Genomic DNA, 14,876 nt, shown 5'->3' with positions numbered 1-14,876 from the left:
CCTAGTCTGTAGCTGTGCATTGGGTTCTTCCGTCCTAAGTGCAGGACCCTGCACTTATCCTTATTGAACCTCATCAGATTTCTTTTGGCCCAATCCTCCAATTTGTCTAGGTCCTTCTGTATCCTATCCCTCCCCTCCAGCGTATCTACCACTCCTCCCAGTTTAGTATCATCCGCAAATTTGCTGAGAGTGCAATCCACACCATCCTCCAGATCATTTATGAAGATATTGAACAAAACCGGCCCCAGGACCGACCCTTGGGGCACTCCACTTGACACCGGCTGCCAACTAGACATGGAGCCATTGATCACTACCCGTTGAGCCCGACAATCTAGCCAGCTTTCTACCCACCTTATAGTGCATTCATCCAGCCCATACTTCCTTAACTTGCTGACAAGAATACTGTGGGAGACCGTGTCAAAAGCTTTGCTAAAGTCAAGAAACAATACATCCACTGCTTTCCCTTCATCCACAGAACCAGTAATCTCATCATAGAAGGCGATTAGATTAGTCAGGCATGACCTTCCCTTGGTGAATCCATGCTGGCTGTTCCTGATCACTTTCCTCTCATGCAAGTGCTTCAGGATTGATTCTTTGAGGACCTGCTCCATGATTTTTCCAGGGACTGAGGTGAGGCTGACTGGCCTGTAGTTCCCAGGATCCTCCTTCTTCCCTTTTTTTAAAGATTGGCACTACATTAGCCTTTTTCCAGTCATCCGGGACTTCCCCGGTTCGCCATGAGTTTTCAAAGATAATGGCCAATGGCTCTGCAATCACAGCCGCCAATTCCTTCAGCACTCTCGGATGCAACTCGTCCGGCCCCATGGACTTGTGCACGTCCAGCTTTTCTAAATAGTCCCTAACCACCTCTATCTCCACAGAGGGCTGTCCATCTCTTCCCCATTTTGTGATGCCCAGCGCAGCAGTCTGGGAGCTGACCTTGTTAGTGAAAACAGAGGCAAAAAAACATTGAGTACATTAGCTTTTTCCACATCCTCTGTCACTAGGTTGCCTCCCTCATTCAGTAAGGGGCCCACACTTTCCTTGGCTTTCTTCTTGTTGCCAACATACCTGAAGAAACCCTTCTTGTTACTCTTAACATCTCTTGCTAGCTGCAGCTCCAGGTGCGATTTGGCCCTCCTGATATCATTCCTACATGCCCGAGCAATATTTTTATACTCTTCCCTGGTCATATGTCCAACCTTCCACTTCTTGTAAGCTTCTTTTTTATGTTTAAGATCCTCTAGGATTTCACCATTAAGCCAAGCTGGTCGCCTGCCATATTTACTATTCTTTCGACTCATCGGGATGGTTTGTCCCTGTAACCTCAACAGGGATTCCTTGAAATACAGCCAGCTCTCCTGGACTCCTTTCCCCTTCAAGTTAGTCCCCCAGGGGATCCTGGCCATCCGTTCCCTGAGGGAGTCGAAGTCTGCTTTCCTGAAGTCCAGGGTCCATATCCTGCTGCTTACCTTTCTTCCCTGCATCAGGATCCTGAACTCATGGTAGGACCCATGGCTATTGTGGCAGCCTCCAAAATGTACCGGAACGTCGTCTTTTTCTTAGCATCAGAGGCTGCCGTCCAGGAGGCGGTGGAGAAGGGCCTGGAGGTGGGGGGGTGTTTGTCCCCCTGGAGCCGCTAGAAGACCTGGGTGTCCGCCTAGTCCTGACCTCCGTCCCTCCTTTTCTACCCAATGCCGCCCTGTTACCCGCTCTCTCCACCCTGGGGAAACCCGTTTCCGTCATCAGCCCTCTCCCGTTGGGCTGCAAGGACCCCACCCTCCGTCACATCCTTTCATTCCTGCACAGCAAGTGCAGCTTTTACCGTCGCCGGCGGCGCATGACGGAGAGGCGCTCGAGGGGTCCTTCCTAGTCCCCTACCAGGGAGCCCGCTATCGAGTCTACTATTCCACAGGAGAGGCCTGATGCTACCTCTGCCAATCAGCGGGGCATGTCTGAAGAGACTGCCCCTTGGCCCGGCGGGGAGGGGCACCCGAAACCCCCGAGACCCGGCAGGACATCGGCTCCGTCGTTGCCGATGCCCCTGGCCGCCCGGCACCTGAAAAGACCTCTTCTCCTGCTCGATCCACCGCTGCTCCTGTCCGGGCCCAAGAGACACCTCCCCTACAATGCCCAGACGAGCGAGGGAGCCCCACCCTTGCTGTTAACAATCCAGCAGAGCCTATGGAGGAGGGTGCAGCAAAGATATTACTGGGCATAGGAAAGGGCGCGCCCCAAGGAGAACCGCCCCCCCTCATGCTGCCTCACCATTACCCCCTGAACCATCGCCTCTGCACTCCGACACGACCCCTGCTAACCAGCCCCCAGACGATGCTATGGAAGGCTGGACCCTAGTCCAGGGAAAGCGAGGCAAGCGGAAGGCTTGAGCTCCGCTGCACCCATCCGATGCGGAGGCCCCCCGGAAGACCAGGAAGGGAGGCACTGACACTGAGCCTTCCGCTATGCCCACAAGTGGGATCCATCCACCAGTGTCAGGAGGGGAAGACAAAATAGCACTGGAAGGTAGAATCTCCCCTCCATGGGAGACCCTCCCCTCTGAGACCCCTGAGGAAGCCCCTTCTGCCCGAATACCACCCGAACCCCCCGCGAACCCCGAAGCAACCATCGTAGCGGGCGCCAGAGGGAAGACCCCCGGGGTGGAAGAAGACGACCTCTCCTCCATGTATGAGGAGATCGAGGCCCTAGGTTTGATCCCGTTCACCCAGGGAGAGAATGATCTACTGCTGGCTGGCCTCGATCTGGGCAACCTTACCCCAGTCTCCCTTTCCCCATGCTCCCTCCCCTTAACCGCCTTCCCGGGCGAGCACCTGCAGAAGGTGGTCCACCATCTGAGGCCATGGCTGCCAAATCCACCATAGAGCCTGCGCCTAGCATCACTGGGAGCCCCCTCTCCACCCCCTTAACCCTCGAATCTGTTTGGGAGGCACCACCTCTCAGCTGCTTGCCTCCCGAAGCCCAGAGCCTCGCCTCTGCCCTCGCCCCCACTCCCACCCCTGTCTCTGCCCAATCCACCTCCTCCTGCAATGCTATTGCCGCCCCCGGGGTTATTTCCTTCCCATTTTTTGTGGATCCCCCCCAAGGAGCAGCCTTTGCATTTTCCTGCCGCGACCCATTAGGAGCTGCAATTTTCCGTCCGCCATCCTCTTCTACCCCAAGGCTTGAGACGGACCTAATAACTTTAGCCTGTCAGACGCCCCGTCGGTGGTCTGCACCTTGCCTGCCCGACTCAGCGGACCACGAGGCTGCACCAAGAGCCCCACCAGGGAATAACCTGGAAATCGCAACCCCACCCCCCCATGAGCTGCAAAAAGCGTAGCGACATTTTTTAGAAGACATCCATGGCTCCCGCAACAGGGTACAGCTAGCTCTCCGGCTATGGGGGGACTTTAATCAAATCCTCCAGGCCACAAGGGCCCTTATAAAGGAGGGTAAAGGGAAAGGAAGGCATGGTGCCACGGCCTACGGGCAGGCCCGCAGCTTCCGTGACAATTTACTCACTTATGGGATGGGTCACGGATTGTTGTGCGACCCGCCGGGGGCTGCGAACACCCCCGCCAACAAGGAACCCCCACCCCCCCAGCCCTCCGCATGACGCCCCTCATTATTGCAACTTTGAACACCAGGGGCTGTAGGATGGCTCTCCGCAGGTCCCAGGTGCTCTCTTACCTTCGGGAAGGGAGGTACTCTGTGGTTTTCCTGCAGCAGACCCATACGGATCCGACCGCCGAGGACAGCTGGCAGCTGGAGTAGGGGGACGGGGTCTACTTCAGACACTTCACGATCCAACAAGCTGGAGTGGCGATCCTGTTCTCCCCCAACCTACGGCCCGAGGTGCTAGGGGTCACTGAGGCCGTGCCGGGCCACTTGCTGCATCTCCAAGTCCGTATGGAGGGGCTCGTGGTCAACCTCATTAACATCTATGCCCCGACAACGAGCCCGAAACAGCCACAATTCTATCAGCGGATGTCCGACTTCCTCAGCACCCGAGATTCTCACGAGTGCTTAGTCCTGGGAGGGGACTTTAACACCATCCTCGAGGAACAAGACTGTTCAGGGGCCGAGCTGAGCCCGGCCGCTGTGAACATTCTCCGAGAAATAGTTGAACTTCACTCCCTAGTAGACATCTGGCGTGACCACCACCCAGATGACACTTCCACGTTTACCTTTGTCCGGGTGGAGGCCCATTGGTCACACCACTCTCGGTTGGACCGTATTTATTTATCCCGTTTCCATCTTTCACAGGCCCACTTCTCCAACATTCGGCCGGCCCCATTTTCCGACCACCATCTAGCCACCATCACGGCCTCCCTCCGTGCAGAGAGGCCAGGGACGGCCTATTGGCACTTTAACAACAGCCTGTTGGAGGATGAGGGCTTCGTGACGTCCTTCCAGGAGGTTTGGCTGGCCTGGCGAGAGCAGTAGCGTGCCTTTCCCTCGGCGCGGCAATGGTGGGATCTAGGGAAGGTGCGCGCCAAGCTCTTCTGCCGTGACTACACCCGGGGCACCAGCCGACGGAGAAATGCAGTGATAGAGCAGTTGGAACGGGAGGTTTTATAGATGGAGAGGTGTCTGGCCACCAGCCCCAAGGACCCGTTCCTCTGTGGAGCGTGCTGGGAGAAGTGGGAGGAACTCCGGGCCCTTGAGAACCATTGGGCCCGAGGTGCCTTTGTTCGATCCCGCATCCGCCTCCTTCGGGAGATGGATCGCGGCTCCCGTTTCTTCTACGTCCTGGAGAAAATGAGGGGGGCCAAGAAACATGTCACCTGCCTTCTAGCAGAAGATGGCACCCCCCTCACGGATCCATTGGAGATGTGTGGGAGGGGCCGTGACTTCTACACAAGCCTTTTCTCCCTGGATCCGACCGATCCTGGTGCTTGCAGGGTGCTCTGGGAGGAACTCCCCAGGGTCAGCGTGGGCGACCGAGACCGACTAGAGCTGCCTCTCACCCTGGCCGAGTTCTCAGAAGCCTCCGTCACATGCCCACCAATAAATCTCTGGGCATGGATGGACTGACCGTGGAGTTCTACCGCGCATTCTGGGACATTCTTGGCCCAGAACTAGCCACTGTCTGGGCTGAGTCTTTGCAGGGCGGGGTCCTCCCTCTTTCATGCAGGCGAGCGGTGCTCGCCTTGTTGCCAAAGAAGGGGGACCTCTGTGATTTATGAAACTGGCGTCCTGTCTCACTCCTTAGCATGGACTACAAAATCATAGTGAAAGCAATCTCGCTGCGGCTAGGGTCCGTGATGGCAGACGTGATCCACCCAGACCAAACCTATACTGTCCCGGGTCGCAGCATTTTTGATAACCTATTTCTAGTCCGAGATCTTTTGGAACTCGGGCGTAGAGACGGTCTGTCGTTCACCCTCCTGTCTCTTGATCAGGAGAAGGCGTTCGATGGAGTGGACCATGGGTACCTCCTGGGCACTCTGCAGGCATTTGGATTCGGACCTCAGTTTGTGAGTTTTCTCCAGGTGCTGTATGCTTCCGCGGAGTGTCTGGTTAGGCTCAACTGGACCCTGACCGAACTGGTCAGCTTCGGGCGAGGAGTACGGCAGGGGTGCCCCCTCTTGGGCCAGCTGTACGCTCTGGCGATCGAGGCCTTCCTCTGTCTCCTCCGCAGGAAGTTGATGGGGTTGGTGCTGCGGGAGCCGGAGCTGCGGCTGGTCCTGTTGGCGTACGCCGATGATGTGCTCCTCGTGGTCCAGGACCCGGGCGACTTGGCGCGGGTGGAGGCTTGACAGGCCATCTATTCGGCAGCCTCCTCAGCCCAAGTCAACTGGGTCAAGAGCTCTGGCTTGGTGGTGAGGGACTGGCGGCAGGTGAGCTCCCTCCCACCCGCGCTTCAGATCATCCGGTGGAGCACGGGTCCACAGCTCTACCTAGGCATTTACCTTTCTGCCACGCACCCTTCTCCGCTGGAGAACTGGCAAAATTTAGAAGGCGGGGTGGGGTGATAGAGCGGCTCCGGAAATGGATGAGGCTACCCCGATGTCTCTCCCTCCGAGGGAGAGCACTGGTGCTTAACCAATAGTCCTGTCCACTCTCTGGTACTGGCTCAATGCCCTGGTCCCAGCTCCAGGTTTCCTGACCAACCTCTGGACATCGATTCTAGAGTTCTTTTGGTCAGGAATGCACTGGGCCCCTGTTGGGGTTCTTCATCTACCCCTGAAGGAAGGAGGGCAGGGCCTGAAGTGTCTGCACACTCAGGTCCGTGTCTTCCACCTCCAGGCCCTGCAGAGGCTCCTTTATAGTGCAGGTAGTTCGACGTGGAGCATATTGACGCACACCTTCCTGCGCCGCTTCCAAGGGCTCCGATACGACCGGCAGCTCTTTTATCTTTGTCCGAGAGGTTTTCCGCAAGACTTCTCTGGGCTGCCAGTCTTCTACCAGGACCTCCTCCGGACCTGGAAACTGTTTTCAACGACCAGGTCCGTGACGGCCACCGTAGGGGCAGATCTCCTTGCGGAGCCCCTGCTACACAACCCCCAGCTCCGTGTGCAGGCGGCAGAGTCCTGCTTGGTGCGCCAGAGTTTGGTCCTGGCGGAAGTCACGAGAGTCGGAGATCTCCTGGACTACGACCGGGGAGACTGGCTGGATCCCCGATGCCAGTTCGGCGCATGGAGCTCTCCAGACCTCGTACCCCCCGGCGCATACTTCAGGAGGTGAAGGCCACCTTGACGCCCGCTGCTCGGGCTTATCTCAACCGAGCCCTGCGCGAGGGCACACCCCGCCCACCCTCTACCCCAGGCCCGCCGGACCTTTCAATTGGGCCCCTACCCCGTAGATCCCAACAAACCCCTCACCCTTTCACTGTGAGCCGGCTGCATGAACTGCAGCCAGTCAGTTTCCAAATCGCGCCACGGAAATATCTATACACACTCAGGCTTCACGCCCACACCCTGGTGTCCTGCCCCGATATAAAGTGGCGGGACCTCCTGCCACCTTTAGAGGGTGAGCAACCCCGGTGGGCCAGCCTGTATTCCACCTTGGTCCCGAGGCCCGTAGGGGACATTAGTTGGCGGCTCCTTCATGGAGCTGTTAGCACGGGCGTGTTTTTGACGTGGTTCACCCCCATCCCGGATACTTGCCCTTTTTGCAACGTGACGGATACCCTGGCGCACGTATATTTAGTGTGTGCCAGGCTGCAGCCCCTTTTCCAGCTCCTCACAAATATTTTTATGCTTTTGGCTACACTTTTCCCCTCACCTTTTTATCTACACACTCCCCATCGATGGCCCCACAAAATCGCGAGATCTCCTGGTTAACCTCCTCCTAGCCCTAGCTAAAACAGCCATTTATAAAACCAGAGAGGGCAGGTTGGCTAATGAAGCATCCTGTGATTGTAGGGCCATTTTCCGATCCTCAGTACATTCATGTGTCCGGGCGGAGTTCCTCTGGGCAGCGTCCACCGACTCCCTCAACACCTTCGAGGAGCGGTGGGCGCTGTCCGAGGTTCTCTACTCGGTGATCCTGTCTGGTTCCCTCCGTCTGACCCTTTGATTGAGGGGAAGAGCGAGAGACCCCAGCCCCAGCCATTGCCGCTGTGGATACCATCATTACTGTCACCTAGGAGGGGTCCTCTCACACATGGGGTACGTCCCCCCCACCTCCAAACTGCCCACCCCGCAGCCGTGCCCATCTTGTCAGGCATTCTCAGGAGAGGAATAATCTGTGACAATGGGCGTGGCACTAGGTAACTCGAGGGGGTGGAAGACCATGAGTGTCGAGGAAGCCCCCCCGCTCTAGGCCACCAGGTAACTCAGGAGGGTGGAAGACCACGAGTGTCGAGGAAGCCCCCCGGCTCTGGGCCCAGGCTAGCCTGAACACTTCTCCCTCCTGAAGGCTGCTATGTTATACCTTGTGTTTGCTTTTGTTTTGTTGCATAGTTTTGCTTTATCCTTTTCGGTGATTCTTTGTGTTATGCAAATAAAACTCTTTCCTGCTCAAAAAAAAACAAAACAAAAACACTCTCCTGCTCCCTCTGGCCATGCTGTATCACACTATATTTCTAATAATTGAAACCCCCATTACTCATACCTGTCTTTTCCCAATAACTGGTGTCTCCTCCCCTGGAGCGGTATAATCAGTGAAGGAGTTATCATGATATTACCTGAAGGAGCATTCCAGCTATGGAATTAACAAATTTATTTGAGCATAAGCTTTCATGAGCTCAAACCCTTATGTTCAAATAAATTTGTTAGTCTCTAAGGTGCAACAAGTACTCCTTGTTCTTTTTGCTGATACAGACTAACATGGCTACCACTCTGAAAGCTATGGGATTGTTTCCCTCTGCTCCAGCTTGACGTTCTCCTTCCCTGAGACTTCCATCTTTCTCAAAAGCACAGACTCTTATCAAACTGGGGTTGGGACCATTCTATTGAGTTCCTGAAAGTCTCGTCCATGTACCTCTCTGTCTCCCTAGCTCCTCCAGTTCAGCCACTCTAACCTCAAGTGTCTGTATTCAGTCTCTTAGGGACACAAGTTCCCTGCATTAAATGCACCCATGTGCTACCTGGCCACAGGCAGGTAATCATACATGCTGCATTCAGTGCAATAAACTGGATAGCCACCATTGTGCTGCTGGACTTCTGCCTGCATTATTTCTACCCTTGCAAGAGTTTTTATTGTTTGTTTGTTCTTTGTTGTTGTTGTTTTTTTGTGGAAGGGGATTATTGGCCTAAGTTTAGAGTATGTTCGTTAGGTGTATCTGGATTTCATGCATCCTATGTAATCTCCCCTATTCACTAGCTCTTCTAGTCTCTTAGGAGCTGGCTTTTTAAACCCCTGTTCTTCCTGAGTTAGCTCCATGCACTTGTCAAGGAATCCTAAAAGGATTAGGGATCAAAGGATAGCAGGCTAGAACCTCACTAGTAAACTCTCAGCCTAGCTAACAGGCCACTAGGCTCAGCACATAGCCCACAAACTTTAACCAAGCAAGCACACAGCAAGCAAGGAAGCACACAACAAACAAACTCACTCACCCCAAGGGCCATGTCATCATTCCTCCTTTACTTGAATAACTCTAAGGCAATTGTGCAGGGATGCAAGTGGGAAAGATGACAGGATTTTCTGAAAAGGAATACAAAGGAAGGAGAAGTTAGGGAGGGGAAGAGATGAAGTTTGAAGGGAAAGGAAAATCTTGGAGGATAAGAGGAAGCTGTCCTATGACGTGTAGATTGAAACATGAAGGCTTAATCCAAAATTACTGAATTCAGTGGAAAGATTCCTATTGATTTAAATAGGATTTGGATTAGGTGCTCAGTCAGAAGTGTTGCAAATGTCCAGCAGCCCCCTAGACTTTATATGGATGCTTTCACAAGAGGTCATTCTAGTTGACAATACAACTATGTAGGGAGCCAGAAAGTAAGTACAAAAACTTGATTTGGCTTTATTTTCACAATGAGCAACTCTACGTCCATTTTTAACACTACAATGAAAATGTCACTCTGTTCTAAGACACGTTTATCTTTTGCAGAAACAAATATTTTTTAATTAATAAAAATTTTAATTTTACCGTAAAAATATCAAGCAGCAAAACCAGAACTTTCTCACATAAATCAGCAACTAGATACGTAGGTGACAGGCACCTTAGAAATATCAAAGACAGGATTTATTTGTAATATCTAGGTTCCCATCTTCTTTCCAATGCATTAGTAAAGTGCATAGCGTGCTCAGTAACTATAATGCCTCAATAAAACTAACTATTTTAGCTTAATTGTAATTACCAAGAAAATGATACTCAAATAATTGCTCTTTCTTTTGAAAGCCACCTTTTCACTTCATTTGGAGGACTTACTGACTGAGGCCCATAAAAGCAAACTAGCAGCTGTAATGTCACTGTGCCCTTTCTAAATCTGTGGCATGCCATTAAGATTATCTATCTTTTAGGTTTTATAAGAGAGAATTTGTAGTTCAAATAGGGTTTCTTAGAAAATAATAAAAGGCTTTAGGACTTCAGAGCTAACTCTGTGCCACAAATGAGCCATCAGAGAACTTTGGTCCTATTAGCTCAGATGCAGATGAGGCTAATTGCCTGCACATTGCCTTTAATTCTGTGCATATGTGTATAAAATCTATTTGAGTAGTACAGTACTCAAGTCATGTCTGAAGGAGAAATTCCGAGCCTCTACAGCAGATGTTATGTTTATTTTGAACTCTAAATGTTAATATCGGTGTGCACATGAGAGACAATTTAGAGCTGAAAACATTAATGAAGCTAATTGACTAAACGACCAAGATTTCAGTGAGGCTTTCCATGTGCATAGGAATCTGCCCACATAGATCAGATTGCAGGAATGTGGCCTAAGTTTCAAGTCCAGATACAAATTTTTAAAGGAACCATTTTCTCTTCAGATTTTTTCCCCCCACAGGATTTTGGTTTTAAGTGACTTGAATGTTCTTTAATGATCTGACAGCTCTCTAGAAGATGAAATTCTCTTATTATCCATAGGACAAACACAGCAGAACAGCAGCAGTGCAAACTTAACCTACACTGTCCAACCAATGTGCCTCATCCATGAACCTGAGAAACCACCGTGCTGAAAGAATGGTTCATTTTACATGTACATTAAGCCGGGCCTTCTCTTCTTAGAATGCCAGCCAGGGTTGCAAAGACTTGTGATGCTGACATTAGGCCACTGGTGATAGAGAGACAAGATGGTTGAATGATTAGTCTGCTTATCTAGGACTGGTGAGCCTCCCCAGTTCAAATCCCTGCTCCACTATGGACTTTCTGTGTGACCATGGGCAAGTTGCTTAGTATCTCTCTATCTGAGCTCCCCATCTGTAAAATGGGGATGATAACACTTCTTACCACACAACTGTGGGGTGAAGATAAAGAGGTGCCCAGATAATGGGGACTACCAAATTCATTTAACATAAATAGCTTGCAGTTACTACTAAGCTGGGTTGGGCTGGATTGGAGCCAGCTTTGTAGAGATGAAAGGCTCCATATCCCATCACTCTCTCTTGGTTCTTTGTAAAACAGGAATCTTAACTTCACAGTGCATTTATCTATTACATATTCCTTTCCTATAGAGTGAGATAATGGAATTTTGTTTTTACAGCTCCTCTCTTTCCACACTGGCATGGGAGAATTCCCCAGTCCAAAAGGAACTCCAAGTTTAGTGGACACACAAGTCCTGTCTCCTCTTCCACTCCAACCAGCAGCAGCTCAAAGGTAAAGAGCAATGCTAAATTGTTGGCAGCTCCACGGTGGTGAGGGATGGGGGAGCTCTGCATTCAGTAATACACCTGAGGCACCAGTTCTGCTTCAGATTGCAGTGCTCCTCCCCAATATAGCAATTGTTTTGGGGTGTTTTTAGGGCAAGGGGCATTCTCTCTCCCCATTCCTCAGGGTACTTCATATAGGGGAACGGGATTCACAAATATTATTTTCAGACCCCCCCCCCGCTTTCACTTTTCCCTTCCTAATTCCTGTGGGAAGGGGGGGTGTTTCTTTTTCTAACCCCCAGACTGCTCTTTCCCAGCTGAAGCATTGTCTCCCCTCTTTGAGGGTGGAGGTTTTACTACTCAAAACTGCTCTGTAATCTTTTGGGTGTGGGCTGAGAAACAGGCGGACGTTTCACTGCTCCTCACCCCAGTCTTAATAGGGCTACTGTAGTGCATGCTGCCCAAGCTGCCCCCCATCCTGTCCAAAGATATCAGTTTTCAGAGTAACAGCCGTGTTAGTCTGTATTCGCAAAAAGAAAAGGAGGACTTGTGGCACCTTAGAGACTAACCAATTTATTTGAGCATGAGCTTTCGTGAGCTACAGCTCACTTCATCGGATGCATACCGTGGAAACTGCAGAAGACATTATATACACACAGAGACCATGAAACAATACCCCCTCCCACCCCACTCTCCTGCTGGTAATAGCTTATCTAAAGTGATCAAGTTGGGCCACTTCCAGCACAAATCCAGGTTCTCTCACCCTCCGCCCCCCCCCCAAACTCACTCTCCTGCTGGTAATAGCCCATCCAAAGTGACCACTCTCTTCACAATAAAAAGAAAAGGAGTACTTGTGGCACCTTAGAGACTAACCAATTTATTTGAGCATGAGCTTTCGTGAGCTACAGCTCACTTCATCAGATGTATACACTTTAGATAAGCTATTACCAGCAGGACAGTGGGGTGGGAGGAGGTATTGTTTCATATTCTCTGTGTGTATATAAAGTCTGCTGCAGTTTCCACGGTATACATCTGATGAAGTGAGCTGTAGCTCACGAAAGCTCATGCTCAAATAAATTGGTTAGTCTCTAAGGTGCCACAAGTACTCCTTTTCTTTTTGCGAATACAGACTAACACGGCTGTTCCTCTGAAACCTCTCTTCACAATGTGTATGATAATCAAGGTGGGCCATTTCCTGCACAAATCCAGGTTCTCTCACCCCCTCACCCCCCTCCAAAAACCACACACACAAACTCACTCTCCTGCTGGTAATAGCTTATCCAAAGTGCAGGAAATGGCCCACCTTGATTATCATACACATTGTGAATAGAGTGGTCACTTTGGATGGGCTATTACCAGCAGGAGAGTGAGTTTGTGTGTGGGGGGGGGGGCGGAGGGTGAGAAAACCTGGATTTGTGCTGGAAATGGCCCACCTGTTGATCATTTTAGATAAGCTATTACCAGCAGGACAGTGGGGTGGGAGGAGGTATTGTTTCATATTCTCTGTGTGTATATAAAGTCTGCTGCAGTTTCCACGGTAAACATCTGATGAAGTGAGCTGTAGCTCACGAAAGCTCATGCTCAAATAAATTGGTCTCTAAGGTGCCACAAGTACTCCTTTTCTTTTTAAAGATGTCAGTGTCTACTTGGGCATAGGGGTTCAGGCTTTTGCTACAAGAAGTGAAGGTCAGTCATGATTCTCTAAAAGTTAAAACAAAATCTGTAACAAAATATATGTTTATTTATTTGTCTAAGTCTGAGACTGGGCATTTCCTTGCTCTAACTCACACTTTTAGGTATAGTGATATCAGTGAGCAGAGTGCTGCACTTGAAAACTGAAACTTGTGATGAGGCAAAGACACTGAAAGGAACTAATTAGTGGGACATGTGCAAGGTGAAGTGGTATTCAACGTTCAACTGAACGGGGAGAAAGTGAGGTGCTTGTGCATGTGTTAAGGCACTCAGCATTCACAGTATATGCTGCAGAGTCCAGCCATGAAAAGGTATAATTGCAGGTCTTAATAATTAGGGCAGACTTGTAAACACTTCACTGAAAGCATAAAGAGGGAGGTTATTTTTCATGAAGAAGTGTCAAAAAATGGTCACGGTTAACTTTAAACTGGAAATTAATATACATCTGATCAGTATCAATAGCTGCAATCAGATAAATAGAATAAATACAGCTTACAGGAAGGGTACTAGATAAATATTTAAGAGATTTATAGATTTTAAGACCAGAAAAGACCATTAGATTATCTCATCTGACCTTCTGTTTAAGACAGAATATTGCAGTTTATCTTGCACTGATCCTCAAAACTTGTCTTTTAGACAAAGGCATCTTCCTGAATTTGAAGATATGAAGAGACGGAGACACCACTACTTCCCTTGGTTTGTTCTAATGGTTAATGTTAAAATGTGTTAAAAATGTGTACCTTATTTCTAATGTGATTTTTTCTGGTATCAGTTTCCAGCCCTCAATCTTATTATGCCATTCTCTGATAGATTAAAAAGCCCTTTATTATCTGATTTGTTTCATGCTAGCATAGCAATAATTGTATTAGTGTTGTATTATTATTTATTTTAATTTAGTTTTTTGTTATTTGGTTTAATTAATAAATTATCTAAAACTGAAAAACCACAAGGAGGTACTGTTTCTATATTATGGTACGGAACAGTTAGCTACTTTAGATGTATGAATGTTTATATATTGAAACAAACATTTAAATATTTTAAGCTATTGTTCTAGAACTTAAAACTGAGGAGCTACTGTGTGTTTCTAGCTCTTGCTCTGTAGGGGGTCAGGATTAAGACTGTTACTGGAATGTTATAACATTAATTTTCACGTCTAGATTTTACTTAAAAAGTATTTGAGTTGGAAGAGGATTATTTCCCTTCATAACTTAACTCCTTGTTTGCACAACTGTAGAGCTTTTATTTTATAAACCAATGTCTTAGTATTACATTTTCTAATGTTTCATATTGTAGCAGTGTTAACTTTAGGGTAACTAAGATTTTGTCTGGGCATTCCATTAGAATGCAAGTGGAGGAATGGTTGAACTAGATATAGCAAGGCAAATACTAGGAGTTAAAGGGCTTGTTTACACTGGCAATTTATAGCGCTGCATCTTTCCCGCTCAGGGGTGTGAAAAAACCTGAGCAGGGCTGGCTCTAGGATTTTTGCCGCCCCAAGCAAAAATATTTTTGGCCACCCCCTCTTTTTTCTGTGTCCCCCGCCCCTGGCTCCACCCCAACTCCGCCCCTTCCCAACCAAATCCCCGGCCCCGCCTCCTCCCCGGGCGTGCCACATTTTCCTCCATTACTTCCTGCAGCTCCCCGCCACACCCCTGCAACCCCCTGCCCTAGCTCACCTTCGCTCCACCTGCTCCCCTGAACACGTCGCTGCTCTGCTTCTCTCCCCTCCCTCTCAGGCGAGGGAGAGGCAGCACATTCTGGGGAGCAGGCGGAGCGGAGGTGAGTGAGGGTGGGTGGGGGAATAGAGGAACCGCTCCCCACCCCAGCTCATCTCTGCTCCACCACCGCCGCCTCTCCCGAGCACACCACCTCTCAGCTTCTCCTCCCTCCCTCCCTCCCTCCCTCCCAGGCTTGCCGCAAACAGCTGTTCCATGCGCAGCAAGCCTGGGAGGGAGGGAAGGGGGAGAAGCGGAGCAGCGGCGGCGCACTCA

At 50.1% G+C, this 14,876-nt stretch overlaps 1 long non-coding RNA gene across 1 annotated transcript in view; it reads left to right on the top strand.

The window, feature by feature from the left end:
- LOC125640923 (uncharacterized) overlaps window positions 1–14,876 on the top strand; it is an 80,695-nt gene that overhangs the window by 62,280 nt on the left and 3,539 nt on the right. The window contains exons 3-4 of the long non-coding RNA XR_007357941.2: window positions 11,088–11,200; window positions 13,522–13,581. This is a non-coding gene — a long non-coding RNA (uncharacterized LOC125640923). The remainder of the gene's footprint in view (window positions 1–11,087; window positions 11,201–13,521; window positions 13,582–14,876) is intronic.

The sequence above is a fragment of the Caretta caretta genome, chromosome 1, assembly GCF_965140235.1.
Source record: "Caretta caretta isolate rCarCar2 chromosome 1, rCarCar1.hap1, whole genome shotgun sequence".
Lineage (NCBI taxonomy): Eukaryota > Metazoa > Chordata > Testudines > Cheloniidae > Caretta > Caretta caretta.
The sequence above is the reverse complement of the archived record's forward strand: the minus strand, read 5'-3'. Positions and strand labels throughout refer to the sequence as shown.